Raw genomic sequence first — 12,345 nt, 5'->3', positions numbered from 1 at the left:
CTCTCTTTCTTTCGCTCTCTTTCTGTCTCTCTCTTTCTTTCTGTCTCTGTCTCTCTGTCTCTCTCTCTTTCTTTAATTCTTTCTCTCTTTCTTTCGCTGTATTTCTAATCTTGGCTTTCCATTCTAGCTTTAGAATAAAAAAAAGCAGCAGTAGAAACGTTCAGGCGACTGGGGAGTGCAAAAAACCCCAAAACGGCAATGATTTTAGGAAAACTATTTCCTCCATGGGAGCCTGAAATTTTCTACAGCTGCAGGTAACATAGAGCTTTTATTTCTTCTTCTATATAGATTATACTTTATACTCTATTTATACATCGCCCCCTGCCGTCTGCTTTGTCGCACTGCAGGCACAGCGCCCCCTGCCGTCTGCTTTGTCGCACTGCAGGCAGAGCGCCCCCTGCCGTTTGCTTTGGCGCACTACAGGCACAGCGCCCCCTGCCGTCTGCATGGGCGCACTGCAGGCAGAGTGCCGCCTAATGACGTCAGCCCGTCGACACGGCGCCCCGCCCAGGACACGCCCACTCGGGCGGCCGTTGCCATCTTGTACGGCACCCCGTGTCGGCCAGGGCGCCGCCAGCCTGTACGGCACAATTTTACGGCAGTCGCGCTTTACGGCACCTTTTGCGACAGTCGCGCTTTACGGAAGTTTTACGACAGTCGCGCTTTACGGCACCTTTTGCGACAGTCGCGCTTTACGGCACCTTTTACGATAGTCGCGCTTTACGGCACCTTTTGCGACAGTCGCGCTTTGCGGCACCTTTTGCGACAGTCGCGCTTCACGGCTGTTTTACGACAGTCGCGCTTTACGGCACCTTTTGCGACAGTCGCGCTTCACGGCAGTTTTACGACAGTCGCGCTTTACGGCAGTTTTACGACAGTCGCGCTTTACGGCTGTTTTACGACAGTCGCGCTATACGGCACCTTTTGCGACAGCCGCGCTTTACGGCATCTTTTGCTACAGTCGCGCTTTACGGCACCTTTTGCGACAGTCGCGCTTTACGGCTGTTTTACGACAGTAGCTCTTTACGGCACCTTTTGCGACAGTCGCGCTTTACGGCTGTTTTACGACAGTCGCGCTTTACGGCACCTTTTGCGACAGCCGCGCTTTACGGCTGTTTTACGACAGTCGCTCTTTACGGCACCTTTTGCGACAGTCGCGCTTTACGGCACCTTTTGCGACAGTCGCGCTTTGCGGCAGTTTTACGACAGTCGCGCTTTACGGCACCTTTTGCGACAGCCGCGCTTTACGTCATCTTTTGCGACAGTCGTGCTTTACGGCACCTTTTGCGACAGTCGCGCTTTACGGCATCTTTGACGACAGTCGCGCTTCACGGCTGTTTTACGACAGTCGCTCTTTACGGCACCTTTTGCGACAGTCGCGCTTTACGTCACCTTTTGCGACAGTCGCGCTTTATGGCATTACCCTTTCTGGAACTTTTATGGTACTTTACAGCACTTTACGGTTTTTATTTTGTTTTTAATCTATTTTTATTTTTTTTTAATTTTTTTTTTTACTTAATGTTTATTTTTAATTTTTCAAGCTTTTATTTTTCTAATTCTATTTTTTATTTACTTATTATTTTTCATTTTTCTATTTCTAAAGCTTTTTTTTTTAATTTTATTTTTTATTTAATTTTAATTTTTTCTATTTCTAAAGCTTTTTTTTTTAATTTTATTTTTTATTTAATTTTAATTTTTTCTATTTCTAAAGCTTTTTTTTTTAATTTAATTCTTTAAAAGTTTTTCTATTTTTAGGGCTTTAATTTTATTTTTTAATTTTATTTTTCAATTTTTAAAACACTTATTTTATTTTTCTAGTTATATTTTTTATTTAATTTTTATTTTTAATTTTTATATTTATAAGGAATTTATTTTATTTTTTTATTTTATTTTTGATTAAATTTATATTTTTTTCTATTTTTAAAGTTTTTATTTTTTTTTTTATGTAGTGCTGCCCAGACCAACTCAAGCTGGTGATTGTGGTGGTGTTTGAGGGTCTTGCATTACGGCACTACCTTTTATGGAACTCTTACAGCACTTCACAGTTTTTATTTTGTTTTCCATTTATTTTAAATTAATTTTGTTTTTTTACTTTTATTTAATTTTTATTTTTAATTTTTCTATTTTTAAAGCATTTTTATTTTAGTTTTTAATTTTATTTTTTATTTACTTATTATTTTTAATTTTTCTATATTTAACGTTTTTATTTTTTATTTTTTAAATTTACTTACTATTTTTAATTTTTCTATTTCTAAAGATTTTCATTTTTTTAAGTTTAAACTTTTTTATTTTTAAAGCATTTATTTTTTTATTTTTTATTTAATTTTTATTTTTAATTTTTTTATTTTTAGAGCTTTAATTTTATTTTTTAATTTTATTTTTTATTTTTCTATTTTTAAAGCTTTTATTTTATTTTTCTAATTTTATTTTTTATTTATTTTTTATTTTTAATTTTTCTATTTTTAAAGGTTTTTATTTTTTTTTTATTCAGTGCTGCCCAGACCAACTCAAGCTGGTGATTGTGGTGGTGTTTGAGGGTCTTGCATTACGGCACTACCTTTTATGGAACTCTTACAGCACTTTACAGCACTTTACAGTTTTTGTTTTGTTTTTCATTTATTTTAAATTAATTTTGTTTTTTTACTTTTATTTAATTTTTATTTTTAATTTTTCTATTTTTAAAGCATTTTATTACATTTCATTTGGTGCTGCCCAAACCTGCTGTAGTGCATTTTTATACTTTATAATACTTTGAAGTCATTTTGTTTTGTATCCCCATATTTTTCCCAAATGGTTTATCCCAAACTGTACCCCCCTCCTTCTCCCTGTGTTATCCCTCTCCCGGGATGAGATCATCCCCAAACCCCGACCCTGGCTCTCTGTCAATCACTCAGCCTCCCATCCCCTCCATCCAGAAGTTTCGGTCCAAGTCGTCCAGTGATCAGCCAGAGGCCAGGGGTCAGCCCCCCGAGCCTTGCCCCATACGCTGTCCTGTATGTCTATGCCCCAGCATCCATCCCTTAGGGTCACTTAATGGTTGGTAAAATGTTATCTACTTTGGGTTTCCACCTCCCTTTAAATGTAACCTTGGCACATCTCCCTGGGGCTTGGCAGGAGGCCCCTGAGGTGCAGGAGCTCCTTTGGGACTCCTAATAAAACCTTGGATTAACCCCTGCTAAGAGTCGGCCCTTTATCATCTACCGCTGTCTCTTGTGTCTCTTGTGCTGCACAGGGGCCCAGCCCAGGTGCCCTCAGCACCCTCGGGGCACAGAGAGTGTCTCCCCCCAGCCCAGGTGCCCTCAGTACCCTCGGAGCACAGACAGTGTCTCCCCCCAGCCCAGGTGCCCTCAGTACCCTCGGGGCACAGACAGTGTCTCCCCCCAGCCCAGGTGCCCTCAGCACCCTCGGGGCACAGACAGTGTCTCCCCGCTCTCGGCCGTGTCAGGGCTGCCCCCCGGTGTCTGCCGACTCGGGACCGGCCGAGGGTTACTGGGAGGCTCGCACAAACCCGCTCGGCCGCTGATTGTGGCGGTGTTTGAGGGTCCCCAGGACGAGGGAAGAGACGAGAATCTTGACTCCACCTCTCAGAAGGCTGAAATATTATTTTATGATCTCTATTATATTAAAAGAAAATGAGATAGTAGAACTATACTAAAAGAGCAAGGAGACATCAGAAAGCTGGAAAGGAATGAATAATAAAAACCTGGGACTGCTCACAGCCCCGACGCAGCTGGACCATGATTGGTCATCAAGTAGACACTGCACAGGAGACCAATCCAAGATGCCCCTGTTGCTAAACCATCTCCAGCCCACACTCCACAGCCAGCAGATCGTTATTGGTTCCATTTCTGTTCTGAGGCTTCTCAGGAGAAAAATCCCAGCAAAAGGATTTTCATCAAACACGTCAGTGCCAGGTGATGGCACAGGCAGCATCGGCCGGCCGAGGTCACTGTGTCATCCCTGCCAGCCCAGGTGTCACAGCAAGGAGGAGAGAGTTCACCCTGTGCTCACCCTGCAATACAGAGCAATACAACACAACACACATATTAACACAAGATGATAACCTTTTTCTATTTTCTTTACATGTGGATTTATTGTTACAGGAAACCCAAAACAACAAAAGCACGCAAAAAACAACACTCATCTACAATTAACACCCCCTTCAGATGACACACGAAGTCACCATCCCTCTCATCACAACTGCTAAATTACACCCCAGCAATCATTGGTCCTCGGGAACGTGGTTCCCGGGAGCCTCAAAAAAATCTTCCTGCCTGACAAAAACCCCGGTCCCTGGACAGTCCGCGCCCAAACTCTGGTGATGAACGTCACCTCACAGACCGACCGGGACCGAGAAAAAAAAAACAGCCGGGGGGGGGGAAACCCAGCTGGGGATTTTTTATTCTAAATTTGAAAATGAGTTGAAAAACTTGAAAAGCAAAAGTCACACACACAAGGTTAAATCCAGTAATCCAGTCGGCATGCGCTGACACACGCAGAGACGAGCAGACGCAGACAGACACAGACACATGCTCTCACACATGCTCACACGCTCTTCCCACTTACACACTCGCTGTGGCCCTTACTCGAGACGCTGAAGAACGTGCTGCCACACATCTTCTGGCTGCGCTCCTTGACGTCAGTTGGTAGGTTCTGGGGAAATCGGTAGCCTCGGGGACCTGTGAGACGACAGGAAGCGGTCAACGAGTGGCTATCTGACAGCTAGGACTTGTCTCCACTCTGGACCAATAAGTTTTCTACCCAAAATCCCATAAAAGACAGATGAACAGTAAAGTTTTTATAACTCTTCTACCTGACTGTGACTACGTGCCCGGGCAGGGCAGCTCCAACCATAAGTGGTACAATATAAGTACACACAACAATCTAAGTCGATGCATACAGTGCAAGTGTACATAGAGGGTAGGTACATACAGTATAAGCCAGCACAGGTACACACAATATAAGCCAGGACTTGAGATAACTCGCTGGAAGATGAATTCTTGAGTCCTATACCCTTGAGAAGATGGAACCTATAGAAGTACTGCAGTCACATGAGGAGGGTGCAAGACACTCCCTCTAGCAGTCCAAGAAAATGGCATGGAAAAAAAGGCACTACCAAAGCTGGTAGTGAGAAGGAAGATGGATGAGAACATCTTGTCCGTTTGAGACATTCCTGTCTCAAAGAGTAAAAATGTAAAGATGCCAGAATAAGGGATATCCAGAAAGGAACGTGAGTAGAACACAGCCTAGATGGCACAGAATAGTGCCGATAAAGCATTGAGACATAATAAAGGCCTATGACGTGGAAGACAACGGACACAGACACGGACAACACAGACACGGACAACATAGACACAGAGACAAGTGGCAACTGCCTGGCACTGTCCCCTTAGGCACCCGAGATGCCTAGCGCAAGATGTGCCAGAGGCTGATGATGCCAAAGGAGAGGAAGCCCTATGACGATAGCATGTGATGATGAAATGTAACTCGTTAAAAGAAGTTAGTGCCAAAGCAGTTAAGAGGATGCTCGAGAGGCTCAGCAAGCCTAGAGAAGGAAGCCGACGGCCGGGTGACCGTGGCTGTAGCTCCGGACGTGAAGGCGAGCTCCTCGGGGGAATGATCCGTGACGACGTCGGGCCGAGGAAGGCGGACAACGCAAAGTTCACGAGAATGCTGAGATGGGTCGGAACTGCCCTGCCCAGCAAAGGCTCTGGTCAGGCTGAGGAGAAACCCTCTCCCTTTTCTTCCAGAGAGCTGGTCCCACTACAGACCTCTCCGCTAAGCTGACATCAAATTGCCCTCTGTGATAGTAAAGGTTTTTCCCCTTCTCCCAACTGCTGGCCCCGACACTTAGCTTTTGGAAAAGGAGCAGACAAAATCCATCCTCGGTCGGACGTGGATGGTGAAATGTGCTCCGTGTGTGCCTCGGTGCTGTCGTTTCCAACCTTTGGCTACGAGGCTCCTCAGGGTACCTAAGACAAAACAGAAAAGGTGACTATTGCCGTCAAAAACAGTAATCCCCAGGGCTCCTCCGCACCCCTGCCCCGGCCCACCTCAAATCTTGATTTGACTCCAGAGGGTGCCCAGAAGATACCTGCAAAAAGAATAGGTACACACTTAGCATGCTGCTGTGTAACACTCACCTGTGAGTCAGCCTGCCTAAACACCGACTCACCTGCCCTCCTCTGTTCCTTGGCATGCCTAGGGCAGCGACAGCACCTGCAAAGAAACAAAGCAGAAAAGCATGCTGAGACACTGTGAAAACACAACCTCCCAAATCTGACAAGGATGCCACACTGATACCTTAAGCTGCACACAGCTGGAATGGGCATGCCCGGCCAGGATAGATGGCAAGTGGACCACCTAAAATAAAAAGTGGAGATGCTAAGAGCTGCACCAGAAACTGAGACATCAGCAAAAACAACTGCTTCTGTACACTACTCAATGCTCACCTCGCCCACTCGGCCTTGACTTCCTAAAAAGAGAGCCATCATTTATGCTCTCTCTACAGAGACAAACAGTGACTGACCTGCTCGGGGGAATCCCCTCACCCGGGATGGGGGGCTCTGCCCTGGATTTCATCCTTCTGCACCTGAAAGAAAGGACAAAAATCAAAGAGCTGCAGGATAACTTAAGAGCTCCAGACATCTTGTGCCCATCTGCAAATCCCACCTAGAGTCCAACGACACCCCACATTACAAACATCAAGTCCCTGGGACTTCTCCTATTGCACCAGGCTATGCAGCAAGGCAGAGCAGCTCCAGCACAAATGTGTGCAGACACCCGTGACACAGGACAGGACAAACAACGGGGACACAACAGGAACAGAAATCTCTGGGTAAGGAAAATGACAGCGAGCACCAAGAGGATGCAAAATTAGAGGACCGAGGTGAAACTGATGGCAGGCTGATGAAGTTCAGAGAACCCTGGAGGAACAAGATGCTAACTGAATGATTTATTCCAAGAACTGCAAAGATGGATGCCCGAGAATCCTACGGTCAGAAGCCTCTACCTGTCCCCACATTCTTACAAGTCCTAATCCATCATAACAGAACCTTGCAGGGTGCAGCTGTCCATACAGCTCAGAACAAGACCTGAAAAGACATCTGACTGGATGCTTCGAAAAAGAGTTGCCATTCTGATACCTGTCTGAGCGGCCGAGTTAAAAGTTCCATGGCATCGGTGCCAGGGCAAGGAACGCTGAGAGTACAGATACTAAGACTGGTGCCAAGGTTTCTGACAGGCCCCTCAAAGGGCTATGATAAAAGACATGAGATATCCAACAACACATAATACACAAAAGACAAGTGACACAATACACACTGGGACTGCTCTGCCCCGCTCACCTCAGCACTGGGATCAAAAGTGAGATTTTGCTTTTATGGGGCCTAAGGGGCCACTTCATGAACACCCCCCCACCTCCAAAGCTACTCACCTCCAAAGCGGACTCAAATCCCCCCCTCCCAGTAATTCCCAACCCAGCACCCTGCTTTCATCCCCCCTGGGGGTCGTGGCCCTCTACTTCTCTCTCAGACATCTGGGGATGCCGGTCTCAGGTGCAAAGAAAGGCCACCTCGTCAGCTGGGAAGGTCCTGCTGGCACCGGGCTGGTGTCTCTTAGACAGCTGTATTAAAGAAAACCAAACATCAATGCCTGATCGTGGCACCACATCGGCCAAAACCCCACAAGTCTGCTCCTCACCCTTCTCTTAAGAACGCTCAGCTGCTTGGGCCGCACGCTTCGGGCACACTCAGAGACCGAGGCCGTTGCCACAGGGGACGCCTGGGTTAAGAGGAGATGAGGTGATCTGGCACGGCTGAAACCTGAGTGGACCCTCGCTCCTCCCCCCTACATCCCTGACTCACCACAACTCCTGGGCAGCTGCCGGAGGCCACCTGGATGGCACCTTTAAATAGAAAAGTTCAGGGTTTCATCACCAAGTCCTGTAATACATCCACAGGCTTCACATTTGCAGGAAACCCGGTGCATCGGCCGGCTGGTGACAGGGGCTTGGCATACTCCGAGTGGATTGCCTAAAGTGCACAAACGAGAACGGAAGCTTAGAGCTGCACCAGAAATTGAGACCTGAGCAATAACAACTACTTCTCTCCACTGCTCACCTTGACTGCTGGTATCCACATTTACTTCCTAAAAAGAAAGACAAAGAACAGTGCTGTAACAGAGTCACCATATACACTTCTGCTGCAGAGACAAACGGTGCCTCACCTGCACGGGGGAAACCCCTCACTCGGGATGGGGCCCTCTGGCACACATTTAATCCATCTGAATCTGAAAAAAAAGTTAGGACAAAACTCAAACTGTTGCAGGATAACTTAGGAGCTCCAGACGTCTGGTGTCCATCTACAAATCCCATCTAGAGTCCCACTACACCCCACATTACAAACTCCCAGGGACTTCTCCTACTGCACCAGGCTATGTGGCAGGGCAGAGCAGCTCCGGCACAAATGTGTGTGCTGACACCCGTGACACGGGACAGGATGTGACAGACAGGGGGGACACAACAGGAACAGAAAGCTCCTGGCAAGGAAAGTGGCTGCAAGGACTCAGAGAATGCAAAAGGAGATGACCAAGATGAGACAGATGGCAAACTGATGAGGCTCAGAGAACCCTAGAGGAAGATGCTGGCTGAATGATTTATTCCAAGAACTGCAAAGATGGATACCCAGGAATCCTACGGTCAGAATCCTCTCCCTAACCTCGCATTCTTACAAAGCCTAATCCGTCATAACGGAGCACTGAGGAGCACGGCTGTCCGTGCAGCTCAGAACAAGACCTGAAAAGCCACCTGACTGGATGCTTCCAAAGAGAGATGCAATTCTGATGCCTGTCTGAGCCCCCGAGTCAAAGGTTCCATGGCCTGGGCACCAGGCTGAGGAACACTGAGATCACAGATTCTAAGAATGGCGCCAAGGTTTCTGACAGGCCCTTCACAGGGCTAAGATAAGAGACATGAGATACCCAAACATCACATAATACACAAAAGACAAGGGACACGATACACACCGGGACTGCTCTGCCCTGCGCACCTCAGCACTGTGATCAAAAGTGAGACTTTCCTTTTACGTGGCCTAAGGGGCCACATCTTGGCTACCCTCATCTCCAGAGACAACTCAACCCCCTCCCCCCCAGGAGCCCCAACCCAGCACCCTGCTTTCATCCCCTCTGTGGGTCGTAGCCCTTGACTTATCTCTTGGACATATGGAAATCCCAGTCCATGTCAGGTGCGAAGGAAGGCCGCCTTGTCAGCTGGGAAGGTCCTGCTGGCACCGGGCCGTTGTCTCTTAGACAGCTATATCAAAGGAAACCAAACATCAATGCCTGATCCTGGCACCACATTGGCCAAAACCCCACAAGTCTGCTACTCACCCTTCTCCTAAGAAGGCCCGGCTCTTCGGGTCGCACGCTCCGGCCGCGCTCGGAGGCCGATGCCATCGTCGTGGGGTGCGCCTGGGTTAAGTGGACAGGAGGTGACGTGGCATTGCTGAAACCTGAGTGGACACTCGCTCCTCCCCCCTACATCCCTGACTCACCACAACTCCTCGGCGGTTCCTGACGGCTGCCCGGAACGCGGGGCAAACCCGGTCTGGCGGCCCGTTGGGGATGGGAGCTTGGCATGCTCCGAGCAGATGGCCTAAGGCACAAAAATGAGAATGGAGACTTAGACTTGCCCCAGGAATTGAGACCTCAGCAACAAGAAAGGCTACTGCTCACCTTACCCTCTTGAACTTGACTGCTGAGATCCTGCTATACTTGCTAAAAATAAAGACAAAGAACAGCGCTGTAACAGGGTCACACTTGACACATCCCCTGCACAGACAAATGGTGACTGACCCGCTATGGGGAACCCCCTCACCCGGGATGGGGTGCTCTGCCATGGATGCAATGCATCTGCACCTGCAAGAGAGTTAGAACATATGTCAAACACCTGCAGGATGACTCAAAAGCTGCAAACACCTTATATCAATCTAGGAACAGCATCTAGAGTCCAAGTACACCCCACATGAAAAATTTCAACTCCCCAGGGCTTGTCCTATTACAAAAGGCTATGCAGCAGGGCAGAGCAGCTCCGGCACAAATATGTGCAGACACCCGTGACACAGGACAGACAGGACACAACAAACAATGGGCACACAACACAGACAGAAATCTCTTGGCAAAAAGGATTACTGCGAGCAACGAGAGCATGCCAAATGAGATGACCGAGGTGAGACTGATGGCAAGCTGATGTGGCTCAGAAAACACTGATGGAAGAAGATGCTAACTGAATGATTTATTCCAAGAACCTGCAAAGATGGATGCCCGAGAATCAGACCGGTCAGAAGCCTCTACCGGTCCTCACATTCTTTCAAGTCCTAATCTGCCATAATGGATCCTGGCAGGGCATAGCTGTCCATACAGCTCAGAACAAGACCTGAAAAGACATCTGACTGGATGCTTCCAAAGAGAGATGCAATTCTGATACATGTCTGAGCTCCCCAGGCAAAGGTTGTAAGGCATGGGTGCCAGGCCAAGAAATGCAGAGATCACAGACGATAAGAACAATGCCAAGGTTTCTGACAGGACCCTGAAAAGGCTAAGGTAAGAGACATGAGATACCCAAACAACACATAATGCACAATAGACAAGGGACACAATACACACCGGGACCGCTCTGCCCAGCGCACCTCAGCACTGTGATCAAAAGTGAGATTTTGCTTTTATGGGGCCTAAGGGGCCACTTCATGGACACCCCCCCACCTCCAAAGGGGACTCAAAAACCCGTCGCAGTATTTCCCAAACCAGCACCCTGCTTACATCCCCCCTGGGGGTCGTAGCCCTCTACTTCTCTCTCAGACATCTGGGGATGCCGGTCTCAGGTGCAAAGAAAGGCCACCTCGTCAGCCGGGAAGGTCCTGCTGGCACCGGGCTGGTGTCTCTTAGACAGCTGTATTAAAGAAAACCAAACATCAATGCCTGATCGTGGCACCACATTGGCCAAAACCCCACAAGTCTGCTCCTCACCCTTCTCTTAAGAACGCTCAGCTGCTTGGGCCGCACACTTCGGGCACACTCAGAGACCGAGGCCGTTGCCACAGGGGACGCCTGGGTTAAGAGGAGATGAGGTGATTTGGCACAGCTGAAACCTGAGTGGACCCTCGCTCCTCCCCCCTACATCCCTGACTCACCACAACTCCTGGGCAGCTGCCGAAGGCCACCCGGATGGCACCTTTAAATAGAAAAGTTTAGGGCTTCATCACCAAGTCCTGTAATACATCCACAGGCTTCACATTTGCAGGAAACCCGGAGCATCGGCTGGCTGGTGACGGGGGCTTGGCATACTCCGAGTGGATTGCCTAAAGTGCACAAACGAGAACGGAAGCTTAGAGCTGCACCAGAAATTGAGACCTGAGCAATAACAACTACTTCTCTCCACTGCTCACCTTGACTGCTGGTATCCACATTTACTTCCTAAAAAGAAAGACAAAGAACAGTGCTGTAACAGAGTCACCATATACACTTCTGCTGCAGAGACAAACGGTGCCTCACCTGCACGGGGGAAACCCCTCACTCGGGATGGGGCCCTCTGGCACACATTTAATCCATCTGAATCTGAAAAAAAAGTTAGGACAAAACTCAAACTGTTGCAGGATAATTTAAGAGCTCCAGACGTCTTGTGTCCATCTACAAATCCCATCTAGAGTCCCACTACACCCCACATTACAAACTCCCAGGGACTTCTCCTACTGCACCAGGCTATGCGGCAGGGCAGAGCAGCTCCGGCACAAATGTGTGTGCTGACACCCGTGACACGGGACAGGACGTGACAGACAGGGGGGACACAACAGGAACAGAAAGCTCCTGGCAAGGAAAGTGGCTGCAAGGACTCAGAGAATGCAAAAGGAGATGACCGAGGTGAGACAGATGGCAAACTGATGAGGCTCAGAGAACCCTGGAGGAAGATGCTGGCTGAATGATTTATTCCAAGAACTGCAAAGATGGACACCCAGGAATCCTACGGTCAGAATCCTCTCCCTAACCTCGCATTCTTACAAAGCCTAATCCGTCATAACGGAGCACTGAGGAGCACGGCTGTCCGTGCAGCTCAGAACAAGACCTGACAAGCCACCTGACTGGATGCTTCCAAAGAGAGATGCAATTCTGATGCCTGTCTGAGCTCCCGAGTCAAAAGGTCAATGGCCTGGGTACCAGGCCAAGGAATGCAGAGATTACAGATGCTAACAATGATGCCAGGGTTTCTGCTAGGCTCCTCAAAGGCCTAAGGTAAAGGACATGACACATCCAACCACACAGAACACACAATAGACAAATGACACAGTACACACC

General features: G+C 48.0%; 2 long non-coding RNA genes across 2 annotated transcripts; both read right to left on the bottom strand.

Moving 5' to 3' along the window:
- Nucleotides 1–3,584: 3,584 nt before the first annotated feature.
- Nucleotides 3,585–5,946, bottom strand: LOC143692018 (uncharacterized). Its single transcript, XR_013179872.1, has 2 exons — nucleotides 4,587–5,946; nucleotides 3,585–4,012 (listed from the first exon to the last, which is right to left on the bottom strand). It is a non-coding gene; the product is annotated as an uncharacterized LOC143692018 (long non-coding RNA).
- A 3,785-nt stretch (nucleotides 5,947–9,731) lies between these two features.
- LOC143691945 (uncharacterized) lies at nucleotides 9,732–10,946 on the bottom strand. The gene is made up of 3 exons (XR_013179746.1): nucleotides 10,816–10,946; nucleotides 9,875–9,915; nucleotides 9,732–9,774 (listed from the first exon to the last, which is right to left on the bottom strand). It is a non-coding gene; the product is annotated as an uncharacterized LOC143691945 (long non-coding RNA).
- Between the last annotated feature and the right edge of the window lie 1,399 nt (nucleotides 10,947–12,345).

The sequence above is a fragment of the Agelaius phoeniceus genome, chromosome Z, assembly GCF_051311805.1.
Source record: "Agelaius phoeniceus isolate bAgePho1 chromosome Z, bAgePho1.hap1, whole genome shotgun sequence".
Lineage (NCBI taxonomy): Eukaryota > Metazoa > Chordata > Aves > Passeriformes > Icteridae > Agelaius > Agelaius phoeniceus.
This window is presented reverse-complemented; position numbering and strand designations above follow the sequence as displayed.